The sequence below is a fragment of the Notolepis coatsorum genome (assembly GCF_963971535.1).
Source record: "Notolepis coatsorum genome assembly, chromosome: 15".
In the NCBI taxonomy this organism is placed as follows: domain Eukaryota; kingdom Metazoa; phylum Chordata; class Actinopteri; order Aulopiformes; family Paralepididae; genus Notolepis; species Notolepis coatsorum.
Genome location: NC_140179.1, coordinates 106,379,047 through 106,387,881, shown reverse-complemented (window position 1 = coordinate 106,387,881; position 8,835 = coordinate 106,379,047). Strand labels below are relative to the sequence as shown.

At 39.2% G+C, this 8,835-nt stretch overlaps 1 long non-coding RNA gene across 1 annotated transcript; it reads left to right on the top strand.

Moving 5' to 3' along the window:
• The first annotated feature begins 1,740 nt into the window (after positions 1-1,740).
• Positions 1,741-5,834, top strand: LOC311241877. The gene is made up of 3 exons (XR_014620584.1): positions 1,741-1,881; positions 4,884-5,012; positions 5,695-5,834. It is a non-coding gene; the product is annotated as an uncharacterized lncRNA (long non-coding RNA).
• The last annotated feature ends 3,001 nt before the right edge of the window (positions 5,835-8,835 follow it).

Below are 8,835 nucleotides of genomic sequence, written 5' to 3'. Positions count from 1 at the left end.
ATTATGCTACTCTTTTTCACATGGATTAGGCTAATTAGCTTTAACAATCCTGATTCCTGAGCCTATTTGATTCAAAAGGAAGATATTGATTTAAATATGTATATAGTCTATATATAAAAAAAAAATTAAATTAGTTAGATATTATATATTTAGGTGTTTATTTGATTATTGTTCCACTGCCTTTTATTTATTACGTTTCCACAGTTTTTTCCTCATACTTTACTAACATTTTGTACATGGTACCACAAGGTACTTTAATACAAGTACATGTTAAAAGGATGACACAAAAAGCCAGACAGAGGGCTTGTTTCCTGTTTCAGTTTATTTTATAATAAACAATCAAACTGAGAATTTTTGCCTGCCTATTTGTTTGGTGGAAACTTGATCATAAAGTTGGTTTAAAAAAGAAAAAGAAAAAAAGAAAAAAATAGTGCCGATGTAGCTAGCTATTTTTGCCATGTTGCTTGTAGTGTAGCTTGCTACATTTCTCTTGGGATATCTATTGTTGTAGTTATATGTAGCTATATTTAAATCGAGAGTAACTGGTAGTGTAGCTTACTACATTTTCCAAGTAGCTTGCCCATCACATAATCCGCGAGCCACAGTAAACAAACGCGAGCCACAGTTAGGGTGACCAGGTGTCCCGCTTTTGGTTGTACTGCACAGCCATTTGACCTAATGTCCTGCATATTGAGAGGATGTCCCTCTTTTCGAAGCAACAAAAAACATGGGTCTAGCAACCCGCCTCTTGTCCACACACATTGCTCTGCTCGTTTTAACATTGCTCTCACAGAGATAAAACTGGGAACGAGGTTACTCTGCTTGTGACGCCACCTCATATCGCAGATCTGATTGGTTAGGTAGTAATTTAGGATATTTAAAATGTCTTCCAATGTTAAATAAAGGTTTATTGCACTTTGAAACGGTTTCATTGCATTATTATGCTATTATTATATTAGTAAAAAAAAAAAAAAAAAAGATTAACTGAAAACTTTTGGGAAATACATTTCTAAAAAATAAAAAAATCTCTCAAAACCGCAATAATATCACTTATCGCAATAATTTCTGGGACAATTAATCGCCCAGCAAAATGTGTTATTGTGACAGGCCTAGATATGTAGATGGAAAAATAGCAATACCTTGTCTTATAGGGACTGGTACCTTATAGTTTCATTGAGCTGTAATTAACACAAGTATTCAATGTCCCCGATGACATCACTGGTGACCATATTCAAACTTATTTACTCTCAATAACTGTCAAACTAAAGAAATGCAAAACTATTTAGATATTTTGGATGTGTATGATTACGTCCAAAATAAATCGGTGACGTATTTTCTGGTGACGTGCCCCTTTCAGCCACATATTGCAGTGTTTTGCGATTTATTACTGTTTTTCAACTGCAATTTACAGTCTTGAAGTTAAATATAATTTACAGCAGTCTCTACTCCCATCTAGTGGCCTAAAGCATTGCACCATAGCAGTAGAACAGGCTGTGCACACCATACATCAAATAGTTTATTTTCACTTTTGGAAGACCAATGTGCAATCAACAATGATGTCTGTATTTGATTATGGAGACCGTCAGTACATGCATTCCTCTCCCTTCACCGTAAGACCCCTTTGAATCAGAGCACACTGTGTTTTATCACTGTAGTGGAGATACATTTCTCACTCACCATTGTATTAATCCGTTTGACTTAATAACCCCTACCTGTTATTGAATAAATCCCACAGGAGCCAGGGGAAGCCAGCTCTTAACCCCTGGAAACCTCCACATCAGTCATCACTCCACCAGCTCACCTGCTCCATCACACACAGCCCCACAACGCTCACCAGTGGAGAGAGACGGACACAGGGAGGATTAAGCAAGTCACCTGCAGGTGAATTTTACCTACTGGGTTTACATTTAATTCCTGTCGTTTTCCTGCAGTTTAAATGTATTTTCCTGCCTGTCGTCCTGTGTTTGTCTGGGTATTTCTGTGTAGAATAAGCGACAGCGCAGCTAAATGCTAAGGTTAGCTGGTGGTTAGCTGCTAGCTAGCCTGCTACTCTGGTCAGTGTCCACAGCACGTTTTATTATCAGTCTACCTAACCATATGACGGGTGTTTCAGAAGGCAAAAAATTACATAGTTATACAGATCATTTAGGAAAAGATGATATTTGTGATCCTTGATGTAGAATAATTTCTTGTCAGATGTTGGTTCCAGTGCATGTCGACGTCGTGCAGCCAGACCATCCGGAGATCTGTCATTATGGACCTTTGTTGTAGAGTTATTTCACCACAATGTGGTTAATGTGCTTCTTTCAAATGCTCCTGCTTAATTTCTGATATTATCAGATAACTACAGTTGTTGGTTACAAGCTATTAATGTACTCAGCCATTTACATATTTCTCTTAGATGGGGTGGCAAATTGAATGGAATTTAAATTATTTACTGACTATAAAATATGTTACATACATAGATAATGGATATATGCAGCCTCACCAGGAGGTATCATATTGTTGGACACAGTAAAGCCCAAGAGCTTCTTTTCATCGTGGTCCTTTACCTGTTGGTGTGTGTTTGACTGTGTGAGTGAGTACATGAGGACATAAGATAAGATATAATTTTATTGATCCTGCACTATTTTACGGTCTATTTTATCTTACTCTTTTTATTATTGTCTATCTAAAACTGAATCAAACCATAAACACGATGGCCTGTTGGGATGTTAGATCCTAATGTGAAACATGTTGATTTTATGTCTGCATGTGCTCATTTTATGCCTGTCTTTTTTCTGTTGTGAAGCACTTTGAGCTGCAGTCTCTGGAGACTGCAATTCGAAACTGGCCCCTGTAAATGTCCTAACACAACCCCCTCCAATGTACAGTAAATTACCAAGTATGGTCTTGTCAATATTCCAATGTACAGTTTTGCTTGTACAGTTGTACAGTGTCGCCCACCCACCCACCCCTCCTACCCAACCTCCCCCCACCCGCCCAACCACCTCCAATGTACAGTCTGTCAGTGTCTGTTGATTGTGAATTGTATCTCATCATATAGACGAGCAGGTTTTTTGTTCTTATATATATTTCTAAAAAACATTATGATATTTACATTTAGTCTTTGTTCTACCATTAACCATGACAGTTTTTCATGCATGCTTACTATGTTTGACCTTTTCCTACAATTCAGAGCAAGGCGCACTGCTTTGTTCTGTCATTTGACTTCATTTGATTTGAGCAGTACTGTCTATCTGTATGTCATGTATGTCATATATGTTATGATGAATTGAAAATGGGGGACCCTGATGTAAACAAGACAAACGTCTTTCTCTGGTCTGCATCCCCTTAACAATTGTATGTATTGAGCTGTACTGTACTGTACCCATTCTGCAATCGGTTAATACAGTTTTCAATCAATCAATCAATGAAAGGTGCTATACAATTATTATTATCCCCATGGGGAAATCCAGGGGGTACATCATGCATAGGTATAACGTTTATGAATTCCTACTGTAATCAAATGCTCACACCATTATTATGCATGGAGATTACATTGAGAACAATCGGAGGTACAAAGAATATAAAATAAGAGAAACAAACCGCCAGTCACAACTTCGTCCTTCACCCTAGGTGCACGGACTGCAAACAACTAGTGAGGGGAAACAATTCAGCAACTCTTTGGAGGCCGATGTTCTATGTTTCTCCCTTATATAGAACCTGGGGGGACTAACCCCTTGGATCAAATCTGAGGTCACAAGTCTCGGGGTTATCATAGATTCAGAACTGAACTTCAATTCAAAGTGACCAAAACATCGTTCTTCCATCTCAGAAATATAGCAAAAGTACGACCATTTATTAATCAAAACGATGCTGAGAAGCTAATTCATGCATTCATATCTAGCCGGTTAGACTACTATAATGCACTTTTTACAGGTCTCCCTAAGAAAACCACAGAGAGGCTTCAGCTAATCCAAAACTCTGCAGCCCGACTGCTTACTAGAACCAAAAGGAGAGAGCACATTAGTCCAGTCTTAGCTGCTCTACACTGGCTTCCTGTAACATTTAGAATTGACTTCAAGGTCCTTCTCCTTACATACAAAGCTCTAAATGGACAGGGACCTAGCTACATCGCCAACACTCTAATAAATTACACACCAGCAAGAACACTGCGATCATCAGCTGCTGGACTACTAGAGGCTCCCAGAAACAGTCAAAAGAGGATCGGTAATGCAGCCTTTATCAACTATGCCCCAAAACTATGGAACAAACTACCCCAAAACATCAGGGAAGCCAACTCGCTAGACATCTTCAAAAGACAGCTTAAAACCTATCTCTTTCTCAGGCATTTAAATGAAACATCAGGGATATCCTGACAAATTGTACTTTACCTGCACTATTCTTACCCTACCTACACTTCCTATCAAATTCATGTGTCTGTTCTATGCACTGTAATTTTAAGAGCACTGCTCTGTTGTAATTCAAAATTAACTATTTTATCACACTTTTTACTTCTGATGCACTGATCTGTTGTATGTTAAATACCCTGTTGTATGTCTGTTCTATTTTATAATTTTTAGCCTATTTTTAAACTGAATCCAACCGCACTTACTCGGTCTATTCTATTTTTATTATTTGCATTAGTGAATGAAACTGTAAACAGAGGCCTATTGGGATGCTAGATCCTAATGTGAAACACTGTGATTTACCTTACCTTGCTACCTCTATTTTTTTTTTAATGCTCGCTTATGCCTGTATTTTTTACTGTTGTGAAGCACTTTGAACTGCAACTTCTGTATGAAAAGTGCTATACAAATAAAGTTTATTATTATTATATATAAAATCATAAGAAAAGCATTTTCCATTCATTGACGAGATCATCCGTGTGGCTCCGATAGGTACTTCATCCACGGCGTGTGTCGGGAGGGGAACAGGTGCGTGTTCTCTCATGACCTGGCCAACAGCAAGCCGTCCACCATCTGCAAGTTCTACCAGAGAGGAGTGTGCGGCTACGGAGACCGCTGCCGGTACAGTAGGTGGACAGTAGACAGCCTTGTGGTTGGATTTCCTTTGATCCTCATGTAGTATTGCTTTACATTTACATTTAGTCATTTAGCTGACGCTTTTATCCAAAGCGACTTACAAGTTCTGTATGACAAGTCATCAGGAAGGGTACAACTCTTATCAGCTGAGTAACAATGTTCATCAAAGTGTTGAGTGCTACAGTGTAGGTTAGTTTATTAGGACAAGTGTATGACAGTAAGGTTAGTTAGGATTAGATATTTTTTTGTATTTTATTTAAAAAAAAACCAGATAATGGTTGAAGAAGTGCGTCTTTAGTCGACGGCAGAAGATTGGACAGGTTTCGGCTCCTAACTGGGGTGGGTAGTTCATTCCACCATTGTGGGGCAAGGACTGAGAATAGGTGACTTCTTTTTGATGACCCTCCCGGAGCTCGGATAGGAGTGGGGTTGAGGCGGCCAGAAGATGCAGAGCGTAGGGGTCTTGAGGGTGTGTAGTTAGAGACCATTGACCGGAGGTAGGCGGGAGCGGTTCCCTTTGCCGCACGGTATGCCAGGTCGAGGGCCTTGAAGCGGATTCGTGCAGCAATGGGGAGCCAGTGCAGGTCCCTAAGAAGATTTCTCACTCACCATTGTATTAATCCGTTTGACTTAATAACCCCTACCTGTTATTGAATAAATCCCACAGGAGCCAGGGGAAGCCAGCTCTTAACCCCTGGAAACCTCCACATCAGTCATCACTCCACCAGCTCACCTGCTCCATCACACACAGCCCCACAACGCTCACCAGTGGAGAGAGACGGACACAGGGAGGATTAAGCAAGTCACCTGCAGGTGAATTTTACCTACTGGGTTTACATTTATTTTGTATTTTCCTGCCTGTCGTCGTGTGTTTGTTGGGGTATTTCTGTGTAGAATAAGCGACAGCGCAGCTAATGGTAAATGGACTCTATTGATATAACAGCTTTTATATCCAAAGTGCTTTACAACTTATGCCTCACCTTCACCCATTCACTCACACATTCACACACCGACGGCGGAGGGAACCGTGCAAGGTGCCAACTTGGAATAGGCGCGAGTAATCGATTACTAGGGATGGGTACCGAATTCGGTACTTTTAAAGGTACCTACCGAAACACGTCGGTACTACCGAGTATCGATTCACGTGAGATCCAACGGTGCCTACTTTCGGTTATGAGAAAGGAAAAAAAAAGTCCCATGACGTCACGTTTTGTTTACCGCAAAACGAAACCGCACGTTAATGTCAACGGCACAATACATGTTTTCAAATTCTCTTTGGGTGTTTGCAATTCATGGGGACTATACTTGTCTCTGATATCTTGGTACAGTGGGCAGGTTGTTATGTCTCTGATATCTTTCTTGGTACAGTGGGCAGGTTGTTAGAAAGTGTAGCTCAGTTTTCCACCTCTGCTCTTGCTCTCTGCTACTATCTCCAAACTTCCACTCCTTTATTTTATTATGTGCTCGCGCTGCCGCGTGGGTTTTCTTTTTAGCGGTCGGCTTACTCCTTCCATATAGTTTCACATATTTGTAACTTTATTAAGCTAACGTTCGCTAATCGTCGGACATAACGTTAGCTCCGTAGGCTAAGGCCATGGTTAGACTAGTGTATTCCTGGCGTTTTTTTATACGTTTTTGACGACGTTTGATGTCCCTATTACACAGAAATGCGTTTTTTGGCGTTTTTTTGTGGATACTGCTGAAACGCAAAATTGTGTTTGCGTTTGGAGATACGCAAAAAAAACGAATCGACAACAGCGTGTAGTCAGCACGCTAGCCGTTGTTGCGAAAACGCCCATGCGCAGTAGATACCATCTGCGTGCCCTTCCGGTGACAACAGTGTGTGTGTTTGGGACATAGCTCCGTGTCCCAAATAGCTTCAGCTACCATGTGTTGTCAAGTTATTGTTATAAGGACCCCAGTCCAAGCTACAACAGTCTGCATTCCCTTAACAATTGTTTGTATTGAGCCGTATTGTATTGTACCCATATGCAATATGTTAAATAAAGTTTACATCCATTCATTCTGCTAGCATTACCGATTGCATGAGCAGCTGGCTAACGTGAGCTATCAGGATTCAGACCCTGTTAGCTCAGAGCTCCTCTTTCAACTTAACAAGCATTAAACAAAATGGCCCAGTCATCTATTCACCTTTGTTTAATACACACAGCGTTGTCTCTAATGTTATCTAACTACTGATAGCTCGCGATATCATCAGTTTTGGTGCTGGCTAAGTAGCGTGAGCTAACGTTAGCTTCTAGCCACAATGCTATATTGTTATAATGGCATACTCCATTGACGTTAGCATGCAGCTAACAATGCTACCGATCGTTTTTTAGACTAAACTATACGCTCTTGGTGGTCACTTGTGTTGATGTTAGTTTTGTTTCATCAACAAATGACAGGCAGAACACAGTGAATGTATCCGTTTTGTTTATTGCACTTTTATTAGGCTTTGCTGAAAAAGAATTGCTGCATTGAGTAAATAGGCAAGATGGTGGCGCGGCATAGGCGCCTGCCTTATTGACATTTTCTTTGCTGGAGCTTCCAGGAAGTGTATTGGCACATTCGTTCTGATTGGTTGAAATTGCCTTCATGTTTGCCACCTACTGCCACCTACTGCTTTGGCAGTGTACTACATCAGTGTGCTCGGGTGACAAAAACGGAAAAAAAACGAAAGTGTGACTCGAGGCGCACGACGTCGCGGCGATACGCATATGAAAACAATACGAAGATGATACGAAAGGTGTAACCGCCGCCTAAGAGTAGACAGAAGAGTAGCGGATGTGACGTCGGTAAACAAGCCACAGGCTGTTATGTAAGACCAAACACACCGCAGAGCGGGTCTTCTCCAAAGCGGGGGTGGAGCGAAAAGAACTGCTAGAATACTCAATCAGCAGCAGAGTAGTTCATTGCTGCTAGATTGTTTGTTTGTTTAATCAGTTGTAAAATACTTTCTTTTATTTGTTATTTAAATATATAGATGTGTATTTGACTATTTTTTTATCAGCAGAATAGTTAATTGCTGCTAGAGTGGTTTGTTTACCCTTGTTTTATACTTGTTATTTTGTAAAATACAATACCTTTATTTATTTTGTATTTAAATATATAGATGTGTACTTTTTTGTTTGTTAAATAAACATTTTTTAAATAAACATAATATTTATTTAAAGATATGTGTGACTGTGTATATATATATATATCTTCTAAATAAAATAACAAAATAACTATTTGTATAGCACCTTTCATACAGGGGATTGCAGTTCAAAGTGCTTTACATCAGTAAGATGTAAATAATAATAAAGTAATAATAATACATTATTTATTTATTAAATATTAAGTTTTGAATTTTTTTTACAACTGAGGTTGGTAGATTACATTTTTAGAGGCTAAAGTACCGAAAAAAAGTACCGTTGGGTACTGTTATCGATTCACAAAGAATACAAACTGAAAAAGTGCATTCCTCACAGTATCAAAAACAAATAAATAAGCTACTGAAACAAGTTCCACACAGTAACAAACAGTCATTTTTACAGAACAAAGGATTAATGGCTTGCCTTATTGTAACTGAGGGGTACAATTCCCTGACTGTATTGATAAGTATGGTATCATTAAACCACTACCGTTTATGTACTTTAACTACTGGCCACACAGTACATGATATAGATATGATGAACACTTTCCCACCTGATGAAACGAAGTCCACACAAATGTATAAATCGAATATTTTATATAGCAAAGGGTATATACAACGTTCACTTAATGACATTTATGATTTGAATGCACTTGTAAGGCAAATTAGTATTCG